Raw genomic sequence first — 24,996 nt, 5'->3', positions numbered from 1 at the left:
ATTACCCTAAGGAGTTCAGGCTTTGAGCTCTTTTTAGCATTTTGAGACAATGTGAATTGTTTATGATGCTATATAAAGGAATTGAATCATGTCTTGATGTTGCGTAACAATGTGAGGCTTCAGACAGGAAGAAGAATGTGGAGACAGGAAATAGAATATGGAGATAGGAAGTTGTATATGCCACGAATGATGGATACACTCAGTGGATAGTATACACACTACCAAGATACCACTCATAGTCCTTTTCCACTTGCAGAGAGCCGGTCCCATTCTCGTTCGCGGGACCAACATTTGAACTGTACTAAGCATTTCGACCAAACGAAAACCGGTTCAAAACGTGGCACATTGGTTCGGAGCTGGAAGGTCTGTATTATTCGTTCATTTGATATTCAATTGAGAATCCAAAATGAAAAAACGAAAAAAGGACTTGTTTTTTCATTATTTGTTTATGAATGTGATACAAACCAACAAATAATGCTTTGTTTTTCAGACTTTTGATTTCATGGTCAGATCAAAAGTAGAACGTTTAAAAAACGGCCTCAGGCCCAAAACTGATTTTGATATTTATTTTTTCCGATTGCTCTGACCCGGAAATTATTTATTGGACTTCCATTGCCAGCTGCTGCTTCTGTTTTGCAGTGTTAAATCGGACTAGGCCTACTGGTCCGATTATAACTTTACCATACACAATTTAACCTAAAGATCTATATTTAAATGACCACTCGGACAGAGCAACAGAATCTCTTTTTTTTCCCCTCAGTCGGCAGTCTAAACAAATTGTTTTTTCTACTCCTATGCTCGATATTCAGTAGCGTAGCCAGAAATGTTCAAATGGGTGGGCACAGAAAGAAAAGGGTGGGCAAAGCCAATTTGATTAAACATAGCCTAAGAGAAGCCTAGATGAGATACACCATACAAACATTAATCGGCATGTTATATTTATGACATAGTGGAATTTATTGAACGCATTTGATCACAGCTGACAAATTAGGCATAAACATTTTAAACTGGAGCAAAACAAAGCATGAATGTAGGCCTAGCTTCGGCTCGTCACATGAAACACAATTGAGACAATAGATTGACCATATTGTACAACTGCAAAGCCTCATCATAGGCATGTTACATTCATGACATGAAAAGTAGAACTTATTGAACAAAAATGTCAAATTACATAGTCAGCTAAACATTTTAAACTTGTGCAAAACGGCATGAACCCAGCAACGGTGCGTCGCATAACTTAAAACACAAACTGAAGCAACAGCTTGGACAATCCTACTACAAAGTCTTTCCTTCCATAGGCATGCAACATCTATGACATAAAAAGTTGAATATAAACGCATTTCACACCTGACAATTAAACAGAGCTGCCGTCTGTTCGCGATTTGACTGATTCTTGAGCTCTCAGAGCAGTGTTGACTTGCGCGTCTTTTTTAGATGGTGAACGTAATTGGACGGGCAAGACTGACAAGTGGACTACTATATGGCTATGCCTATGGCTCGATTTGAATTATTTGCTCTGTTTGTGAATGAAGTTGTAGCCCCTAGTATGTGTCCCTAGTTTCCCTGTCATATACTGTCTTTGGTGTAATCTCACCAGAAGGCTACTGCAGCTGGCTGCCTTCCAATGACGTTGGCGACAAATGATGATCTGAGCTGATAGATCTAACATCTAGGCCTACTTCCCTAACATGGGCTGATACTACATAGCCTAGGCCAGTCATTACTTCTATAATCATGGGGCAGCTTTTTTGGAAACAGCGATGTTCATAATGAAACAGGCATGAGAAGGAGATGATTTTCTGTCGATTCAACGAAACCAAGTTTGCCATCGTTAGCCAAAGTCGCCCAATTTCGCTATAGTTGTTAGACAATATTTTTCTGTCGCTAGGGATGGCCAAAATTAAATCTAGCAACAAAGTCACTAATTGGAAACACTGAGCACTGACAGGTCTAGACCAAGACTTGGATAGACTTCCAGGTCACAGAAATCGGAGCAAATAAATATCAAAATCAGTTTAGGCCCTGAAGCCATTTTTTAAACGTTATACTTTTGATCTGACCATGAAATCAAAAGCCTGGAAAACAATGTGTTATTTGTTTGTTTGTATTACATTCATAAACAAATAATGAAATAACAAGTAATTTTTTTTTTTTTTTGTTTTGATTCTCAATTGAATATCAAATGAACGAATGATACACGGACTCTTGAACCAATAAATAGTATATTAAAAAATAACAAAACGAATCAACTAGCACTGCACTGCAGACGTGAACTACCATTTCACACAGCTAATTTATTCCATTTTTACTGGACACGGTCATATCCTCCTGTTTTATGCATCTAATTAACTGTTGGTCAAAAAACGCTCCCATTGCCATGCCAAACCAGTGTCAGACCAGGGACAAATCAGAACCGGACTTATCCCAGGCCCAGATGCCCTCGAGGTTGTACTGGATCAGGGCCAAATCTGCATGAGGGTCAGCGTCCATCACAGTTGCATCTAAAGCAACTGAACACTGAACACCTCCCTCCTTGTTTAAGGAACAACGCGATTGTTAAACAGCGCTCACGTTTGCGGTCCAAGTCTCACAGTTTGCCCAAACGCTCACTCAGAGGAACAAACAAACCTCAGAGGGCACACAGACAAAGGAGCCGCACTGATTTCAGTGCTAATGGGGGGGGGGGTGGGGGTGTGGGGGAGGCAAGGGAGGCTGGGTTATCTGGCTGACATTCAGGCAATATTCAAGCTTATTTTTAACGGAACTGAACAATGGCATAAGAAAAGGCACAAGCCAAAATAACTGTAAAGCTGTCAGCTGAAATTGATGATGCAGAACAATGCGGAACATTTGGGAATCACGCGTTCCGGAAGTCATAAAAAACAACAACTGTATTCCTATTCCTTTCATTGAGAGAGAGAGAGAGAGAGAGAAACTCCAGAATGCGAAAGGACAAAAGAACAGCAACAGTTGCACAATTGGAGCTGCTGTCGCCGTGGCCGCCAGCCTGGAACAATGTAATCTGGACCACCATTGGCCAGTGAGAGCTTCCTGTCTCCACCAAAGAATGTCCACACAGGCTGAAGGACACATCACAGAGTGTCCTCTGAGGAAGCCACAGATAAGATAGAGCTCCTCACCGAAGAGTGACAGCCTCGTCATCTGTGTGTGTGTAGTGTGATAGAGAGAGAGAGAGAGAGAGAGAGAGAGAGAGAGAGAGAGAGAAGAGAAAGAAAGAAAGAAAGAAAGAAAGAAAAAAGAAAGAAAGAGATTCTGAGAGAGAGAGAGAGAGATTCTGAGCAGCAGTTGGTGAACTCCCAGACTGATAGTGAGAGATGGGCAGGATCACAGAGCTAGGGCTCATCAGGAAACCATATCTCTCTTATAGGACAGAACACACTTCCTGAAGCTCCTTTGCTCTTTGTCACATGCCTCAGATGTGTGTGTGTGTGTGTGTACACAACTCCGCTCTGCAGCTCTGGTGTGTGTGTGTGTGTGTGTGAGAGAGAGAGACCGTGTGATCCTGTGTGTGCATGTGTCAGTGCGTCTGTATGATTCTCTGTGTGTGTGTGTGTGTGAGAACTTGTATGTGCGTGTATGATTCTAAGTGTGTGTGTGTGTGTGAGTGAGTGTGTGTGTTTATAAGTGTGTTTATAAGTGTGTGTGTGTATGAGTGATAGTGGCTGACTGATTCTGAGTGTGTGTGTGTGCGCGTGACAGTAACTGTGTGATTCTCTGTGTGTGTGTGTGTTTCTAAGTGTGTGTGTGTTTTTGTGTATGAGTGATAGTGACTGAGTGATTCTGTGTGTGTGTGTGTGTGTGTGTGTGTGTGTGTGTGTGTGTGTGTGCGTGCACGTGTGTGTGACAGTAACTGTGTGATTCTGTGTGTGTGTGTGTGTGTGTGTGTGTGTGTGGTATAATATGTGGTCTGTGCGAGCTAGAGAAAGATTGTGTGCGGTGTCAGCATACTTAAAAGTTATTATGGAGCTTCCTTCCACGATCACTGTGAAAACATGCAGGCAAGCACACGCGCACATGCACACACACACACACACAAACACTACATGTACTTGATTTCAAACATCGGCAGGAAATGACACAGTTCATGAGTCAACATTCATGTTAGGATAGTGATTCTCACAGTGAATCAGATCAGACCAAGGGTTAAAGCACATGTGTGTGTGTGTGTGTGTGATAGGGCTGAACGATTTATTGCATTTGCGATAATATCGCGATATGATGAAACACGATTTTCAAACCGCAAAGGCTGCGATTTGTAATATGTGACATCACCAAAAGCATTTATACTTTAAGCTTGCCCCGGCGCCACCGACTCTTCTCACCGACCACTGAAGAAGCAAAAAACGTAAACAAGAGGACCAGCTAACAGTGTCAAGAAAGGTCTGATCAGTAGAGCTACTTTGGTTACTTTGGTCCCTGGTTCTAGTTCATAATTCCCCTGCTATTCTGGCTGGTAACTTCGTTCACTTGTCCAGCTGATGATTAAAACTCCACGACTGTTTAGGCTGCACAGCAGCCATTCACCTGTGCACTGGGGACTTTGTTTACTGGAGTACAGTGACAATGGGGGCATTTGCGATATCCAAGGGGGTTGGCAGCACAAACATTTCATCTCACAGATTGATGCATGTTATCCGCAAGTAGTTGACACAGCTAACTACCAAAAACCCAGCTGTCCTAACATTAGCTTACCAGCTAAGGCTCTAGGCTACATACATGCTGCTAACTGCTGATAACTTTGCCTGTTTAAAGAGTTTTGTCTCCGCGATTGGCTTTGTTGTGATATGAACAAACTAGTTAATTTGCATGCATGCGTTTTGCGCTGCGGTGTTGATGTTCCGATTTGTTTGTTTGTTTGTTTGTTTGTTTGTTCCGATTCACGTGCAAGTAGCCTACAGAGGAGAGGAGCGGGTCTGTGTGTGTGTGTGTGTGTGTGTGTGTGTGTGTGTGTGTGTGTGTGTGTATGTGTGTGTGCACGCGCGTGTATGGAGAGCACAGGACAAGGAGAAGCCGTGTCAGTGCCACTACATGTAGACCTATTTGTTAACTAACGAAAGGTCATATCTACATGAAATAGAAACAAAATAGAAACTAATCAGAATCATTAAATGTTTACAAGGCTGGAAGTTCAACAAATATAGGTCTACTAATGTGATTAAAATAGTTAAATAAAAATATTTCATTCATCAATCTTATTCAATGACCTAATGCCATCATAACATAGGCCTGGGCTCCAGGAAAGAACAGTTTATGTTTAACTTATCTAATTTTGTGTTGGTCATACTATAGAGTAATATATTGCTTGTCTTTGTTGAATAAGACAGACGATAAAGAGCTTAAAAATAATCACATATCGCATCGCAATCACAATATTGGTGAGAAAAATCGCAATTACATTTTTTTCCAAAATCGTTCACTCCTAGTGTGTGAGTGTGTACACTGTGACCAGGGGTGTGTGTGTGTGTGTGTGTGTGTGTGTGTGTACTGTACACTGTGACAAGGGACAAGGCGAGTGTCACAAGGCAAAGCCAAGAGACAATCAGACTAGAGCCAGCTGTACGCCAGGTGTCTCTCTCGCTCTCACACACACTCTCACACTCTCTCTCTTCACTTCCCTCCCACTGCCACCCCCCCTCTCTTCTCCCTCCTCCAGTCATCTTTACCTCTCTCCATATCTCCCTCTTTCTCTCCCTCCATATCTTCATCTGTCCCTCTCTCTGTCTGTATCTCCATATAATCTGCTTCTTTACCTCCACCTCCTCTGACTCAAGCTTTTCATTCACCCTTCTCTCCCTACTTCACCCTTTATCCCTCTCTCCTGATCTCCAAGAGAAAGAGAGAGAGAGAGAGAGAGAGAGAGAGAGAGAGAGAGAGAGAAAGAACGAAAGAAAGATATACTGATGGAGAGAGAGTGTGTGTGGTAGGAGCCGAGCAGCCTCTGGGTCATGGCACATGTGAGAAGAACAGACAGAACTCTGGGAAGGCATCGGGGAGGCTCTGACATCATCCTCTGGCCACTGACACGGGCATCCGGTCCCTTTTCCCCTTTAAAGGTGATGCTCTTTCACAAGAAACAGCAATGTTGTGCTGGGGGGAAAAATGTTCTTGCATGGCGCACACACACACACACCCACCCAGCAGCATGAGGGTGTATCACAGCGAGGCTAGAATAACACTGATATCGGGTTAACGCTCTGCGCTCCCCAGAGAGGTTTAATACAACACTGTTTGGAATAACACCGAATTAGAAACTTGAAAGATTATTTGTTCTTCTCTCTCGTCCTGAGAACCGCAGCTGAGAGCGTTCCGCTGGGAAACAGCACGAGCCAAAATCTGGGGCGTGCTCTTGGCTCGGTGTTGCTTTTAGATGGTAGATTTGCACTGACGTTATAAGCTCAGACTGATGTTAAAGGGCTGTTGGCACCGGTGCTATACAGATTGAGGACTATATGGCAATATTCTTCCTGGTATCATACATTCAAACGAAGGCTGTGTCACAGATTTATGTGCAGACATCTGTACTAGGAGTGTAAGAAAATATTGATAAATGATTTTTATTTATCATCATTATTATTATTAGGCGGCATTGGACCATTAAACCACACAATGATCCAAAGCATACAGCTAAACAAGGCAAGAAATGCTTAACCGAGAACAATACCAACATTTTAGAGTGGCCCAGCCATAGTCCAGACTAGGCCTGTCAAACTCGATTCCTTTTAAGGATCCGGGTTATTCTGAGTCACTCACTAAACTGATCCGGGTTGAACGAGTCACTTGAGTCACTCGAGTCAGTATTACTAAATCGCAAGGACATTCAGTCCTACTTCAAGCAGTGCAGTGGGGTGCTTCATTTTTAAGTGCCTTCTCATGTTGGATGTGGATCCTCCATGATTTGAAATCAGGTTTTTGCAGTACTTGTATTTAGCCTTTAGAGTTTTGCTCTCCTGGTCGAAGTGCATCCACACATTGTTCATCTTTCTGATGCTCGTGTTCAGAATCTTGAAATTAACCTCCAAATTGTCTTGACACCAGTCTCACTTTTCTTGTCACTTCTCTTTGAGGTGTTTTTGGACTTGGGGGTTGGGGACAATAGGTAGGGGATGGGGACTACCCTCTTACCTCACAATCGGATAAGCCCGTTACTGGGGTAAGGGGTCAAGGGGGCCGGTCAAGTACATTACCGCGGCAACTTCTCATGTAGCTTTCTGTGCAGCCACAGGGCAGAGGGTCAAACATCCAGATATATTACAGTAGAGAAGGGGGGAAGGGCTTTATGACACTACCTGAAAACATGTTGTCAAGTAAGTCTAAAGAAACCTTTTTGAATTAATTGATCTTATTGACAGAGAGGGTAGCTTGTTGTTGTTTTGTTAACAATAGTAAAGTTTGCCTAGGTCTAATGCTACTCAGCTACAATGTTTATTACCACTATTATACTAATAGTAGGCTACTAGGAATCTATTCTAATAACGTATTAATAGGCTGCTACTACTAGGCAACTAATATTATTATTATGACCGCCGCGCAGTCGCATGTCCAAATTTCCGTCAAGGATTCCCGGGACACTGAAAGACTGGGGTAGACGAAACTTGGTGGGCATGTAACCCCATATGGATAGCATGGAACCATCGTTTTTCGTTTTGATCTGTAGCCCCTCCGCTGGACTGCACCCCCCGAAAGGAGGGTAGGGCAGACACAGTTTTCTGTGAGTATCTTGAGAACCGTAAGGTTTAGGAGGACCATTTTTTTTGTATGTTGATCTCAAGGGGCCATGTCAACCCATTCCATAACCACTCATTTTATGTATAGCGCCACCTAGTTAAACACAAAAAAGTAAAAATGAGGTGTTGTAATCGCAGGTATCTGTGACCTAACATAGTCAAAACTGCATGAAATTGGAAGTGTAGGATCATTATTACACCCTTTGAATGCACACCAAGTTTCATCGAATTCCGTTCATGGGGGGCCACACGATAAATTAATTTATGTTACTATACACCAACTGGCCTGTAGGTGGCCGGAGACAGTTTTCTGTGAGTATCTTGAGAACCGTAAGGTTTAGGAGGACCATTTTTTTTGTATGTTGATCTCAAGGGGCCATGTCAGCCCATTCCATAACCACTCATTTTATGTATAAGCCACCTAGTTAAACACAAAAAGTAAAAATGAGGTGTTGTGTCGCGAGGTATCTGTGACCCAACATAGTCAAAACTGCACGGAATTGGAAGTGTAGGATCATTATTACACCCTTTGAATGCACACCAAGTTTCATGAATTCGTTCATGGGGGCCACCACGATAAATTAATTTATGTTACTATACACCAACTGGCCTGTAGGTGGCGGAGACAGTTTTCTGTGAATATATCGAGAACCGTAAGGCCTAGGAGGTCCACCTTTTTTTTGTATGTTGGTCTTAAGGGGGCATGTCAACCCATCCCATTGCCACTTATTTCATGTATAAGCGCCACCTAGTTAAAAATTAAAAGCAAAAAAATTAGGTGTTTTCACCACAATATCTCTGGCTGACATGGTCAAAACTGCACGAAATTGAAAGTGTAGGATCATTATGACACCCTCGAATGCATGCCAAGTTATGTGAACTTTCGTTCATGGGGGGCCTTACAATAAAATAATTTATGTGTACATTTAGTGACCGTTACACCAACAAGGATTCCGGGACACTGAAAGACCGGGGTACACCGAAACTTGGTGGGCATGTAACCCCACATGGATAGCATGGAACCATCGGTTTTTCGTTTTGATCTGTAGCCCCCCCAGCTGTACTGGACCCCGAAAGGAGGGTAGGGCAGACACAGTTTTCTGTGAATATCTCGAGAACCGTAAGGTTTAGGAGGACCATTTTTTTTGTATGTTGATCTCAAGGGGCCATGTCAACCCATTCCATGTGCACACATGTGCATAAACAGATACACACGCACACACATACATTTACAGTAAATCATACGTATAACACATACTCACACAGTAGACATATGTACGCATGCATGCACATGCACAAACACACATACGCAGGCAAACACACAAGCACGCACATACACACACACACACACACACACACACACACACACACACACACCCACACACATAAACATAAACTTGTACACGCACACATGCACACAATTTAAGAATTTCTCAGAATTATGAACAGGCAAGATGGGGGTGGGGTTGTATAAAATGAATTTTACATGTGAAATCTATGAACTAATCATGTTTTGGTACTTGTTGTCTAGCAGATACCAGTGAGAATTGTGTGTGGATAATGCAATTTAGTGAGACAGTTAGAATCATATAGGCCTTTCAGCGTGATTTATTTTTGTGGAAAAAATGTGCTGGACTGGGCGGCGGTCATATTTTGTACCGCTCTGCGGTACATCTAGTTAATAATAGCTATACTGTTAGGTAGCCTAATATAATATAATATAATAGCATGAAAACCTCCACCCACTCATAGGAAAGAAAGCAGCCAGTTTCAGTACAAGACTGTTTATTTATTGTCTTAACCTAGTAGCCAAAGAAATTGACTTTCACTGTAGACATGGAAACAGGAACGTAGTATTGCCCTGCAGTGAATACACTACCACTACCACTACCACTACCACTACCACTACTACCTTGACACGAGTAGAAACTAGGCTACTTGCTCGTCTACAGATCCACTCATGACAACTAGCCGGCTGATTCGGCTGACTCGCACTCATAACAACACGTAACCGGCCCGCCCGGCTGATCCGACTGACCCAGGTAGATAAGCAGCTCCATGACTGTGCAGTTCAAACTGTCTGCATGACCTAATTGCATTTTAATATGCTACATTTATACACCAAATCTAATTATGTCTAGGCTACATGCAGAACATTGAATGTTATTTCAGAAGTGAAAGAATGGCTTTTGTTGTGGAATTGCTTTTCACCTCGAGGAGGAGCTACTCGCTCGTCTACAGATCTACTCATGACAACGTAGCCGGCTGATTTGACTGACTTGTACTCAACGTAGCCGGCAGGATGATCCGACTAACCCGGATTGCTACTCAGCAGCTCCAATCTGAGTCCCATGGTCTGCGAGTCTGCGATGTTTCTGGCTCTGCGGGAAGTTAACCAGTTATCTCGGACTGCCTGCTCACTCAGTCACTTGAGTTGATTTGTGGAGTTGTGGTTGCCTACGAAATTGTTACATTTTTGGCAGCTACGATGGCTAGGGCTAGGACTAGTAGGCTAGCTAATGTTGCAAGAAGATTGAGTGTGGCGCTGTTTATCGTTTTAGATTGAATTGTAGTAGGACTCAACTGATCCGAGTTAATGATACTAGAGACTCGCGACTCATGGGTTAATTTAAAGACACGGGTGAAAGATCCGAGTGAGTCCAGACCTCAATCCGTCAAAAAAGTGAGCACAAGGCCAGAGGGATGGCAAATAATCGCTCTTGACTCAAAACCCAGATTGCCGGTAAAAAGGTGCAGTCCAGAATCATTGTGGAGACATGGAAGAGGTTTGGTAGGTATTATAAGAACCAATTGGAGAGCAGTGAATGCAAATAAAGATGTTTCCATTGATTATTTAAAAAGGGTATGAATAATTTTGGACCATAAAAATTTTAAAAAAGATGAAAATGCTTCTTTTTTTAATTCCATGTTTCTACCACATTGTCTTACAACCTTTTGACCTGTGGTAGTGTAATTTTCAGTTAGAACAAACATATCGATAAAGACAAAATCAACACTGAATTTGCCAGGGGTATGAATAATTTTGTTCTTAACTGTATAATCGTAACCCATGTATCGTGATATGTATCGAATCGCTTAATTCTTGCCGATACACAGCCCTAATCTGTACAAGTATATTGCACTGGTGTTATAAACTCAGATTCATGTGTAGAGGACTGAGATGTTATATTGGCACTGGTGTCACAATGTCAGATTGAGGACATCAGGCCCTTGAAGTTCTTCTGTGTCTTCCCATCCCTCTGTCGTAAACATCCTAATTACCAACCATTTCGTTCGAAAATTATAAAACAACAATGTTTTTTAATACTTCAAAATAACATTTGCTAAATGAACCTTGCATTTTTCAGTAGCCATAGGTGTGTAGATTTGAACAAAATCTCGTTTGGTTCTTACCGGGACTTTTACTGCCTGAAATATCCGATTTTGTTTACCACGCTCGAAGTTTAGTGCTGGGCTGGTGGGTGCTCATTCCCAACCTTTCTCACAGCACATCAACGGTTAGCCCGAGAATTCTTGTCAGCAATTCAAAATTCCACTTGAGCTCCAAGCGGATTTGTACAACACTGTTTACAGCTGTTCGAGTCACGATACAAATGTAATTTTTGGTAATTTAGATAAACTTATGGTGTGGGTGCTTGCGTTTGTTTAGGAATCCGCCGTCTTGTTTTTTGTATAGAAATGAATATTAAGTGACACATACACGTAAGAGGTAGGACATACGTGACGTTCCGATAGTAAGACAACAACACAAGGTCGAGTGCTTTCACATTCAGACTTGAACTCTGGGTCCACACAGACACTGGCGTCCACTTTAGCCATTAGTTTGGTTGGTTTATATAATGTAAGGCATCGGGTGCAGAACAAAAGACCATATCGGAGTCCTCAAGGACACACTGGTCTTTCGTTCTTTGATGAGAAGGCAAACGAAGGTGCAGGTTCATCTCCCAACCTGCTATAAGCTCCTCGTCTGAGCAGATCACATCAGTTATGGCACCGCCACAATGATCACACTCCAGTTCTGAACAACAAAACGGCCGTAGTGTGAAAACAGCCGAAACTCGTGTAGGACGTGGAGTCTGGAGGAGTGGACGTGGGGATGGGATGGAGGGGAACTTAAAAATAAATGCATTGTGGGTAGCAACACAATGTAGTTCTTTTATATTAAAAACAGAACAGCTCTGACAGTGCAACGTGTACTGAATGTGAACAGTGACTTAGTCACGTTGCAGGAGAAAGGAACAGGGCTCATGCAGGTGAGTGGCTGGTGTGGTGGGTGACCTGGACACGACAGATGGGGTCCCACCTTAGCGCTACCGTAAATTGACATGTGTCAGTATGGGGTTTCCCGTAGTGCTAAATGGACATGTATCAGTATGGGGTCCCCCGTAGTGCTAAATGGACATGTATCAGTATGGGGTCCCCCGTAGTGCTAAATGGACATGTATCAGTATGGGGTTCTGACTCATGAGAGGGGCATGGGTGCACCGAGAATTACAATACCCAACATTTTGCACAGGGCACAAGTGCGCTCACACTCTCATGCATGTGTGTGTGTGTGTGTGTGTATTTTGGAAAAAGTGGGGTTTTGCAGGAGTTACGCAATCCAGTCTCTGCCCTATTAGCTTTCAAAGCAGATGGCTGGGACAAAGCAAGCAGACTGGAATCCAGAACTGGATGCAGATTGGCTTCCCCACGACCTCTGACCCCAGGCTCCACGCTCCCAGGGTCACTGGCGGAATCTGCAGTGTGTGTGTATACATGTGTGTATGTGTGTCTTGGCTCTACCGTAGGTTCTACCAGCGCAGAAAAATTGACACACACACACACACACACACACACAGGGTTCGCTGCTTTTCAAACAGCATTGAGGGATGGTGGGTGGAGGGGAGTGTGTGTGTGTGTGTGTTTAGCTGACGTGTAGTGTGTGTGTGTGTGGCTGGTGTACTCTGTGTGTGTGTGTGGCTGGTGTTTATTGTATGTACAAGGCATAGGTGCTAAATAACAGGGTTGTTTGTTATGATTAATTCCATACGAGTTATGCAAGTATAACAAGTTTTCTTTATAATAACTAAATGATGACATTAGGCTCATTATTTCATAACCACACCTACAGCTGGTGTGTGTCGTATGTATAGCCGCCAGTGTGCAGTGTGTGTATAATCTCTTGATACTTCTGGAAGTCTGTGTCTGTGCCTGACACACAGACACTCTGGACACATACTTACAGGAAACATTGCACGCACACGCGCACACACACACACACACTTACAGAAACATCAAAACAACATATTGCACGCACGCACACACAGTGCAAGAAATGGGACAAGTGGGCCAGTATACAACAGGACTATACAGGGGAATTCTGCCTGCACTCTTAAGGATGAGGCTAGCTGGATGAGGCTAACTGGATGTGGCTGGCTGGACTTGGGTTTCATGATGTCTCCACAAAAGAAAATAAAGGCAAACCCTCATACAGGCCACCACAGCAAACCATACACCTAAACACCACAGCCCCTCACCCTGCTGAGTCACCATACACCCAAACCCCACAGCCACTCACCCTGCTGAGGACCGGTGCTAAAGCGATCAGAGTCCTGGACTTCAGGTTACCAGTTTAGATGAAGACCAACAAGCCGTTAAGAGCAGGTCTAGTAAAGACCAGCTGGTGTTATTGGCCCCAGTCAACCAGTTTAGACTCTCAGCCTGGTGCCTCTAGGACTTGGGAGGGTGGGGGGGCATGACTGATTCTGGGGGTCCAGGGGGAGTGGAGTGTGTCTGCATTAATGGAGTTCACGAAGCAACAGCCTACACTGTGTCATATTAAAGAAAACACACACACACACACACACACACACACACACACACAGGGCAGGACCTGCAAACAGCAGGAGTTTATTTAACAGAAGACTGAGGAAGCAGGCCCTTTGATCCACGTATGATGTACACCTACTCCCTGACATCTGTATGAGGCTGTATGTCAGATCTACGCACACTCAGAGACTTCATTAGGAGGAGACAAACTTTTTCATTCATTCATTCAACCTTTATTTCATGCTCGGAAATACAGTTGAGGGCAGTCCTCTTTTCCAATGTAGCCGAGATACAAAGTGATCAAAATATAAGGCCAGTGTAGGCCACTAACAAATCATTGTAGGTGAATTCATAAAATATCAATAAAACACACAATAAAAGAATTAGTAAATAGATAATTAAATACAATACAAATATAACAATTTGTCCAATAAATGGCAATGAGGTAAAAGCGTAGTTAAGAGGTCAAGTAAAACAATTACAGACTGGGCTGGGGAGATTTGAAATTAAAGCTTTAAACTGGCCATAAGAGATGAGCGGGCTCAGACCAAGGGACTGTTGGGCTGAGTTCCAGGTTCTAGGGGCATCAAAGCTAAAGGCTGTCTTACCAAGTTCAGAGTGAACATTGGGAACTCTGAGCTGGAGATGGTTAGGAGAGAAGGTATGGTGGACATGTGACGGCCAGAGTAGTAGTGAAGAGATGTAGGGTGGGAGTTTACTCATGGTGTACAGTATCCAGTGTCTGGAATGTCTTCCTGATAAAGAAGGCCAACCAATTGTATTATACAGGGTACAGTGATGAGTGTTATAGCTAGAGCCAGTTACAAATCTGATAGCCGAATGATAGACGGTATCAAGTGCTTTGAGAGAAGTAAGGCTAGCATTCTTATAAATAACATCGCCATAATCCAGCAATGGCAAAAAGACAGCTTCAACAATCCTTTTCCTGCATGGCATGGGGAGACTTGTTTTGTGTCTGTTAAGGAGACCAATCTTTTGCCTTAGCTGTTTCGCTAGGTAATCCGTATGAAATGAGTAGTTCAGTTTGTCGTCAAGCCAGATGCCCGGGTACTTGTATACAGAAACTTGCTCAATTTTGTTGTCGTTTAGGGTGGTGAGATGCAGTTGACTAAAATCAATGTCCCTTGACCTTGTAAACAGCATAAAGTATGTAGTTTTATTTGCATTTAAAACTAATTTAAGATTAATTAGTGCTTTTTGCAATGCATTAAAAGATTGCTGCAGATTGTCCATTGGTTGTGAGACAGATTTACTTACACAATACAAGACAGTGTCATCAGCATAAAAGTGGACCTGACAGTTATAGAGAGGACGCTATGCCATTTATGTATAGTGTGAATAGGATTGGTCCTAACATTGATCCTTGCAGGACACCTTTAGTTAAGAGGAAGGAAGTTAGATTTGGCCTGCCCTAGCTTTACACATTGAGACCGCCCATTAAGATAGCTTTGGAACCACTTAAGAGTATTATAATCAAAGCCAATTTCTTTTAGTTTCTGTAATAATAGGGTATGATCAACTGTATCAAATGCTTTGGATAGGTCTACAAACAGTGCAGCACAGTGGTGCTTGTTGTCTAGTGCAGATGCTATGTCATTGGTAACCAGGGTCACTGCAGAAATTGTGCTACGTTTTGCTCTGAAACCAGACTGGTGAGGGTTTAATAGAGAAAAGTATGAAAGAAAGGATTTTAATTGGTTGTTAGCTAAGGACTCCAAGGTCTTTGCTAAGCAGGATAATTTGGAGATTGGACGGTAGTTGTCTAGCACATCTTTATTCCCATTTTCGTGAAGTGGTGTCACACAAGCCATTTTCCAGATTTGGGGGAATATGGCAGAAGAGACTGAGAGATTAAAAATATGAGTTAATTGCTCAGTAATAAGTGGAGCAGACAACTTTAGTAGAAAGGGGTCAAGATTTTTTTGGGATCCAAGCCATTCAGAGCCCCTAGGACTTCACTAACCGTAAAGGGGGTTAAAGAGAACTGAACACCAGGAGTTGAGGTACCTGCCTGGGCCTCATCGAGGGGATGGGAGCAGGGGTGGTCCTTAAGTTCACTAGACTTTTCGTCAAAAATGTGGCCAGCAGTAGCAAAACGGTTATTAAAGGCTGCACAGAACTCAGTGGGGTTCCGTAAAATGTTATTTTCAACCATTATAGAGGAAGTGATGGAAGTGGTTGCGTTGGAGGTGATTGATTCAAATGCTTTCCAGAAAAGAGTAGGATTTGAATAGGAATTAGAAAGCAAGTTGAGATGATAATTTGATTTAGCTTGTCTGACCTTCAAAGTAAATTTATTTCTGATTACTCTGAAGGTGGCCCAATCAAGGTCAGATTTTGTACGTCTGGCCAACTACCAAGCTTTGTTTCTGGAAAGAAGTAAAATGGACAGTTCAGTGGAAAACCAAGGATTTGATCTGTTTTTTACTCTGCTTTTTAAGGGGAGCATGGATGTCAGCAATAGAGAGAAAGGACTTGCAAAAGAAGTCCAGGGCTAGCGTAACATCAGAGATTTTAGAGGTGCTGTGGATGTTGCTGCAATATAAATCATTTAGGAATGCCTGCTCATTAAATTGCTTCATATTTCTTTTTAGGACAATGCGAGGGGGTGCCTTCTTTAAGTGAGTGTCTCTGATACAAGCTATGGGGCAGTGGTCGCTGACCCTTATGTCAAAGACTCCACTAGCTATGATTTTGTCAGGTTTGTTAGAGAAGATTAAATCTATAGTGGATGACTTAGATGGTTCAGGAGGTTAGGTGTGTGTGTGTGTGTGTGGTGGGGGGTAAAGGGAAGAGAGAGGCCAAGATGGAGAGCGAAAATAGATACAAATAGATACAAATACTAACATCTCTTTCTCATAACACTCCTGAGTAGTACCTGAATCTGTAGAGGGATCTTATACACGCACGCTCACACACACCACACACACACACACAAATGCAAGTCTTTGAACTTTTCTCACATGCAAATAAACATTTCTCGCTCTTAGACAGATAGGTGCATTTAGGCCCGCTTGCGCGCAGACATGCACATGCGCGCGCACACACACACACACACACACACAATACAGTAGAAGGCAGATCTCCAGGCTGCCTTTTAAAGTATACCCATAGTGATCCAGAGCAGGATGCAGACCCAGCTTGCCAAGGAGTCCAGACTCGCAGTCAGATCTGGCAGCAGTGTGAGATGCAACAATGTTACCTGTGACATGTCCAGGCTGTTCAGCAGAGATGAACAACCCGATCTCCCATATGAGTCACTATGATAATGAAATAGAAAGAGCGCTCTCTCTCACACACACACACACGGAACATGAACCTCTTTTTGCTTATGAGTAAGTAGTAAGAACTATCACTTTCCAAACCACAGACACTTCATTTTTCACATACAAACACACACACACACACACACACACACACACACACACACACACACAGTGTGGTTACCTCAACACAAACTCTCAATGAGTCCTTGCCCCTTGCCCCGTGCTCGCTCTCTCTCGCTCTCTCTCTCTCTCAACAGGCACATCCCTCCTCAGCATGCACATGTAATCCAAACATTCACAATCATGCAAGACGACTGGCTAAATTGCTATTAAATCCGGTTAGCATCATTAGCACGCTGCACGAATTTGTTCAAAACTGTTGCATTCAAATTGACTGCTAAATTCTAATCATCTCAATCCCGATGCAAATGGAAAAGTATTTTCCAAGACTCAAATGAGCCTGTCCTAAGAAGAAAAAATTTGAAACTTAAACACACGTGGGGAAATTGAACAGTTTAACCAGTAGAGTAGACTATGATAAACTAGCAAATTAAGCTACTTTGTTTACATTATTTCCAGGCTTCCACCAGTGCTGCTTTTCATTCAGACTTACGTGCACATTTATTTATTTGAGTGTTTTTCATGATTGTGTTGCTATTTCTTGTTTGCTTTGATTGATAACTGAGGTGATTAAAATCAGAGGAAGGTTAAGTTTAAATAGAACGATACTTATATCATGACAGTTTTTAGCCATATCGCCCAGCCCTACCTCCGTCTTAGTCATGTGATGTGTGATTTCATGTGATGACATGGCAGTTTCATGGACACGTCTCCCGACACGATCATCTCAATCCATTTGTCTTGTTCATGTGATGACACAGCAGTTTCATGGACATGTCTCTAGGCTCACGTGACTTTGGATAGCACTGGGAGGAAACTCCTTCAGGTCCTCACCCAAAGAGACGTCTCAGCAATCTGAGCATGCAGGGCGAGTCTCTTTCTCCCTCACCGACTTCCACACACACACTTCCTCAGGGTGTGTGTGTTGCTAGAGCAGCGTGCTGTGTGTGTGTGTGTGACGGGATTTTTGCAGTTCCTAGAACCCTTTTTTTCTCGTGTTCCAACCGGACCTATTTGGGGATTCTTAAGTTCCTCTTTAAATTCCTTGAATTTCCCCTAGGGATCAATAAAGTATGTATGTATGTCCCCTAGGGATCAATAATGTATGTCCCCTGGGGATCAATAATGTATGTCCCCTAGGGATCAATAATTGTCCCCTAGTATCTAATAATCTATGTATCTATCTAATAATGTATGTATGTATGTAATAATGTATGTATGTATGTATGTATGTATGTATGTATCTAATAATGTATGGTATGTATGTATCTAATAATGTATGTATGTATCTAATAATGTATGTATGTATGTATGTATCTATCTATCTATCTATCTATCTATCTATCTATCTATCTATCTATCTATCTATCTACAGCTCCTGTAACTCTTTTCAGCTCCTACTCCAGGGCAGGGTATTTTCCCTTTTCTGCATAGGAACCCTTGTGACCTGGGTCTATGTTGATTGGTCCAACTTATAAGTCACGCCTACTGTCAACCCAAGTTGAATGGGCAATTTGCAATTGAATAGGCAACCAGTTCCTATGGCCACTTGGTCAGTGTGAATGCAAATGGCAAAACTGATTTTGGGAGAGAGTAGTTAGTAGAACTCTTTAGAAGTGGACTGTTCTTGTAACTACTTGGTCGGAAAGAGACTATTGTCTCATCGCTGTCTTAGAGGCCGTTTACACGACACCGCCAGGTGGATTTTCTCTTACCGCTTTCACACCTTTAACGACTCCGGCAAGAAAAAACTTGCGTGTACACACAGAGGTGTAACCGGCTAAATGTGCTGTAGTGCATATGCCAGACCAGTCGATGGCGCCGCTGTGCAGAAGCTTCACGATAATTTTGCGTGAATCGCGTAGAAGAAAACATTGTTGAAACAGTTTGTTAAGCCAGAGAATGTCTAATAGGTGCTCTGGTTAAGCAGTGGCATGAAATAAGGAGACTACAGACAATTCGGTTTTCAATTAAACTGTTAAACTAATAAAGTTCATTTTCAAGGTATGTGACTGCTATGTGAAATTTCAAATGCTTTGCATTAGGTCTGAGCACCACTGGAGAAAACACTAACATGCAGTAAGCTAATGTTTAACTAAGTTAAGCTAACGTGTGCTTCTAACTTCTAGCGTCCACACTGAGGCATTGACATTCTGTAGAAAATATTACAGATTCACGCCCCCCAGGTATTGATTCGAATGGCATTATACATGTGGATGGGTCTGAGAATGTTTTCTGCAGGGTAACATACAATACTATTACCATAGATCAAGCTGCATCATGCAATAGCATGACTTATGCTTATAGTTCTATTCCAACGTTGATTTCTACCCAATTATAGTAAAAAAGAAAAGACAAATTTAAAACTAGAAACCTAACAAATATTCTTTCCATACCTCAGCATATTCCTCAAAAGCCAGAGGCATTTTCAGCTAACATGGGTTTACTAAATATAGGTGCACTTACTACCAAAACCTTTGCAATCAATGATTTTATTAGTGAAAAAAATTGGATTTTCTGTTTCTTGTTGAAACCTGGCTGACTTCAGACAGCGAAGCTGTTCTTGTTGAGACTTGTCCCCCAAATTATAATTTCTTCCACTCAATTAGACAAGGCAAACGAGGTGGTGGAATTGCCTCCATTCTCTCAAACAAATATAGTTGCACTAGAGTCAACTTTGGCGAATTCGCTTCCTTTGAGTATATTGCCCTCACTCTGAAGGCTGACCCAGCTGTACTTCTATTAACCTTATACCGCCCTCCTAAACTATGGACTGGCTTTCTCGACCAGTTTTCTGAACTTATGTAAGCTCATCATCACTAGCTATGATCGGATAATTGTAAATGGCGACTTCAATATTCATGTCAATAAGACAACTGATGCTAAAGCCAGTAAGTTCCTTAATGTGTTGGACAGTTTAGAGCTAAAGCAGCATGTTACAGGACCCACCCACAACCTTGGCAACACCCTCGATCTAGTCATTTCTAGAGGGATAGAAGTCACAGACTTATCAGTAAATGTAAATAAATGATAAATATGTCTGATCATCATTGTGTATCTTTTAATATAGTCCTACATACTCCAAAAATTCATCCCGAAATTGCAATCAAATCGTGACTCTTGGACATTAGAGCAGAACAGCAGTTCATAGCTCTTATAGACTCCATAAATTTAGATATTTTACATCATCCCATTGATCAAATGGTAGAGGCTCTCAATCGTGAATTAGGCGCTCTGCTTGACAGAGTGGCACCCTTAAAGACTAAAAAAAGGCCCTGTAGCAAACTGACACCTTGGATGAACGAAAATATCCATGATCTAAAAGGATCATGTAGAAAAGCTGAGAGAACATGGAGAAAAACTAAGTTACAGGTTCACCGTGCCATTCTAAAAGAAAAAATTGCAAATTATAATAGAGCTATTCGGAATGAGAGGAGGAACCACTTCTCTAAGGTAATTGCTGAAAACAGTGGAAACTCTAGGGTGTTGTTCTCTACCATTGATAGGCTATTGCATCAAACACCTTTTGATCCACTCAGTCAGGCATCCTCTCGAAGATGCAAAGAATTTGCAGACTTCTTTAAAAACAACGTCATTTCTATAAGGGAGGCTATTGGTAACACAAGTAATATGTTTGCTAGTACACCCAAAAACAGCCCCCCAAAATTAAGGTCCTTTAGCACTATTACTCAATCTGAGCTTGGTAAAATTATAACTCAAACCGGCTCCTCAACATGTGTTTTTAGATCCAATCCCTACTACATTCCTCAAAAAGTATATGATAGCTTAGCTCCCTTTTTTCTCAAGGTAATAAATACCTCATTAGAAACAGGTATATTTCCAACTGCTTTTAAAACCGCTGTTGTGAAACCTTTACTTAAAAAGTCAAATCTTGACCATACCAATCTGAGCAACTACAGGCCTATATCAAATCTATCGTTTTTGAGTAAAGTATTTGAAAAAGTTGTTTGTAATCAGTTAAATACCTTCCTCAACGAAAACAGTATCCTTGAAAAATTCCAATCAGGTTTTAGATCAAATCACAGCACAGAAACGGCTCTAGTAAAAATAGTCAATGATCTCAGACTAGCTACTGCCTCAAACAAAGTCTCAATCCTTATTCTTCTGGATTTGAGTCGCGGCATTTGACACCATTGATCATAGCATCCTAATTCACCGCCTTGAAGTGGGTGGGTCTCTCTGATAATGCTCTAAACTGGTTTCAAACCTACATTACTGGCAGAGATTTTTATATCAGTCTAGGAGATCATGTATCTGAAAAACATGACTTGCCTTTTGGTGTGGCCCAGGAGCTGCCTTGGTCCCCTGCTATTTTTTCTCTATATATGCTTCCATTGGGAAGCGTCATAAGTCAGCATAATGTAAACTTCCACAGCTCGCAGATGATACCCAATTGTATATTTCTGTGGAGCCAACTAACCCAGATGGCCTTTGCTCCCTCACTACATGCCTAACCTCCATTAATCAGTGGATGAGCAAAAACTTTTTGAAACTAAATGATGACAAAACAGAGGTACTTCTGGTTGGACCAAAACTAAAAGCGAGATATTATTCTTAATAATCTGGGGAACTTGGCACACCAGGTCAAACCAAAAGTAACAAGCCTCGGTGTCATCTTAGATGCAGAGTTAAGTTTTAAGCCCCATATCAGTAAAGTTACTCAGACAGCCTATTTCCACTTGAGAAACATTGCCAAAGTGCGGCCCTTTTTAACTCAACAAGATGCAGAAAAACTAATTCACGCCTTTATCACTAGCAGGTTAGACTACTGCAATGCACTTTCACTGGTCTTCCCAAAAACATCTAAAGAAATTGGCACTCATACAGAACTCTGCGGCTAGACTTTTAACTAAGACTAAGAAGAGAGAACACATCACCCCTGTGTTGGCTGAACAGCACTGGCTCCCTATTTCCTATAGAATTGATTTTAAGGTTATGTTAATTACTTACAAAGCTCTGAATGGCATAGCACCTTCATATATCTCTGAGATTTTAATATCTTATTAACCACAAAGGAAACTTAGATCATCCAATTCTAATCTTTTAATCGTACCCAAAGTGCTCCACAAACAAAGTGGAGAAGCTGCGTTTATCCATTATGCCCCCAAACTACACCCTGCCTCTGTACATCAAGCAGGCGAGTTCAGTAAATATTTTTAAAAAAGATCTGAAAACATACCTGTACAGGAAAGCTTTTAGTTAACTCATCTTATCCTGTAGACTACTTTTCAGATTATTCTACATCTGCCACTATTGGAGGGGAGCCAGCCAAAGAAGCAGATGGGCTCCCCTATTAAGTCAGGTTCTGCTCAAGGTTTCTTCCTGGAATATGGGAGTTTTTCCTTGCCACAGTTGCCATATAGCGTGCTTGTGGGGGGTAAGAGGGTTAAGGCTGCCAGTCTTATGACGTAATTTTCTATATTTTTGATATGTTGCTGAGTAGATCATAAACAGCAAAGAAAAGTTATTGATAATGACTGACTGACTATTATTGTGTTACATGCTTCAAATGTAAAGCACTTTGAGCTGCATTCTGTGTATGAAAGGTGCTATACAAATAAAGCTTATTATTATAACTTAGCCACTAAAAGCTGATAGACTACATTGTGCACATAAATCATGACGGGGGAAAGAAAAACATTTTAATATGATAAATAAATGGTTTGGTTTGTTTTGACAAGCAACATGTCAGGTCGAGTGCTGTGGCTGAGTTGAGAGGTGGGGCTATGTCGTCAAAGTTGCCGGCTTCACACCTACAGGCGTCTACATGGCGAAAGTTAGCCGGCGGTTTCAAAAGTTCCCACTTCGGAAGCCGGTTTCAAAAGCTATCGGTTTCAGTCTCCTAAACTGCCGGCGTCGTGTACATGCAAGGCGTAACCGTTAACAAAACCTCACCGGTTTCACAAAAGTCGGCGTCGTGTGCACAGCCCCTTAACCAGGCCCAACACATAACCCTAACCTTAACCAGGCCCAACACATAACCCTAAGTCTAACCTTAACCAGGCCTAACACATAACCCTAACCTTAACCAGGCCCAACACATAACCCTAACCAGACCCAACACATAACCCTAACCCTAACCTTAACCAGGCCCAACACATAACCCTAACCTTAACCTTAACCCCAACCTTAATCCTTAACTGTAGTTAACAGGGTGTGAACATGTAGTTTGTTTACACTCTAAGCATCTGTTAGTAGCGGATAGGAGATCATCCAAGTAAAGTGTGAGCTCGCCTCCCAGTCATAAACTTGAGGTTCCTCTTTGTGTGTAAGCGCTGCCATGTTATGAGAAAGCAGGCATCGGAGACAAGAAAAGTGAGGTCACACAGCAGCATTGACCAAGAGAGGAGAGGAAAAGCAGAGGAGAAATGGGGAGAGGAGAAGAGAGGATGAATGAGAGACATGAGGAAGAGTTAGAGGAGAGGATAGGGAGAGAAAAGAGGAGAAATGGGAGAGTACGGAAAAGGAAGAGCAGAGAGAAGGAGAGAAGGAGAGATGAGGAGAGAGATAGGAGAGAAGAGGAGGGGGCAGACAAGGAATCTCCAGATGCTGTTCGTCACAGGAAACATGTTTAACCAGCAGGTCGACTCATTGTCCAGGGCAACAGGACACTGCTGAAGGAGAGTGACTTTACTGGGGCAGTGAACTCGGAGAGAGAGAGAGAGAGAGAGAGAGAGAGAGAGAGAGAGAGAGAGAGAGAGAGAGAGAGAGAAAGGCAGAGGGGGACAGAAAGGGGAGTACAGAGAGAGGAGAGAGAGAGGGTCAAGATGGAAGGGGTCAGTGAAAGAGATGGTGCCAGAGAAAGGGGGTGGGGGGGTGCAGAAGGACAAATGTCTAATGAGAGTGTGAGTGATGAGAGAGAGAGAGAGAGAAAGAGATTTTTGATTTTTATAAAGAACTTTATTTACAGACCAACTAAGGATATCAGTACAACCAATGAAATACAAATGAAAAAATAACAACATAAATTGTCCCAGAAAGGGGTTACAAAAAAAACACCATAGGCCTACAATAGGCACCATCATGCTGAACAAATCATGAACCAGTCACACGACCCCTCTGGAATAATAAACCAGGGACAACACGAGACAGTGCATTACATTTGACACCGCACATAAATTAATAAACAACAATTCATACAACACCCAAAAAACAAACAGTGGAAGTCAGCCAAAAGACTGATCCGTCTTGTGATCATGAAGGAGTACTTTTTGTAATTTTTGCGAACAATGTTTTTCAGACGGTAAACTTCCCTTTGCTCAAAAGCCCCTTCCCTCATAAGATAGCAAGCATGTAATAATTCTGGATTTAAAACCCCCTTTTCCCCTTAGTTTCAGCCAAGAACTTACTGATTTCTTCAGCACCATAAATTAAAATCATGCTCTCGTTAAAAGAGTATGAACCACTGCTCGAATCAGTGGAGTACCACTGCAATTCGATTGTGTTACATGCTTCTTTACGTCTTTCTGACAACCGTCTAGACTACCCTTCCTTTTAGGCACTTTAAACACATGTGTTTCAACTTCCATCTCACCACTCACATTAGACTGTCCCGTGTGGCCTGAAGCAAGCCCAGCAAGGGAAGGTGTAGTGGGCTCACTAACATTAGACTGTCCCGTGTGGCCTGATGCAAGCCCAGCAAGGGAAGGTGTAGTGGGCTCACTCGCAACCGCGGGTGACCCCCCAAGCTCACCTTCAGGCACGGCAACATTTCCTGGTGGATCAGCCGCGTCAGACACAGCCGACTCCATCGTTACACCCACAATGGTTTCAGCTGAAGTCGACCGCAAACGCTCCCACCTGTTCAGGCACAGTTACCAGGGGCTCCGCGGCAGATACCACCGCCACAGACCTGGTCCGTTCAAGCCCGGCTGAGGCAGACTCCTCCACCTCAGGTCCAGCCCTTTGGGTTCCGGCCGCAGCAGACTCCTCTGCCACAGACCCGGTTCCCTCAGACTCATCTACGGCAGATGCCACCTCCACGGAAGCAC

At 42.5% G+C, this 24,996-nt stretch overlaps 1 protein-coding gene across 1 annotated transcript in view; it reads right to left on the bottom strand.

Moving 5' to 3' along the window:
* Positions 1-24,996, bottom strand: part of LOC125294873 (phospholipid phosphatase 2-like) — a 37,836-nt gene that overhangs the window by 5,538 nt on the left and 7,302 nt on the right. The gene's annotated exons all lie outside the window — the stretch shown is intronic.

The sequence above is a fragment of the Alosa alosa genome, chromosome 1, assembly GCF_017589495.1.
Source record: "Alosa alosa isolate M-15738 ecotype Scorff River chromosome 1, AALO_Geno_1.1, whole genome shotgun sequence".
Taxonomy (NCBI): domain Eukaryota; kingdom Metazoa; phylum Chordata; class Actinopteri; order Clupeiformes; family Clupeidae; genus Alosa; species Alosa alosa.
Note: the sequence above shows the minus strand (reverse complement) of the source record. Positions and strands in the feature narration are given on the sequence as shown.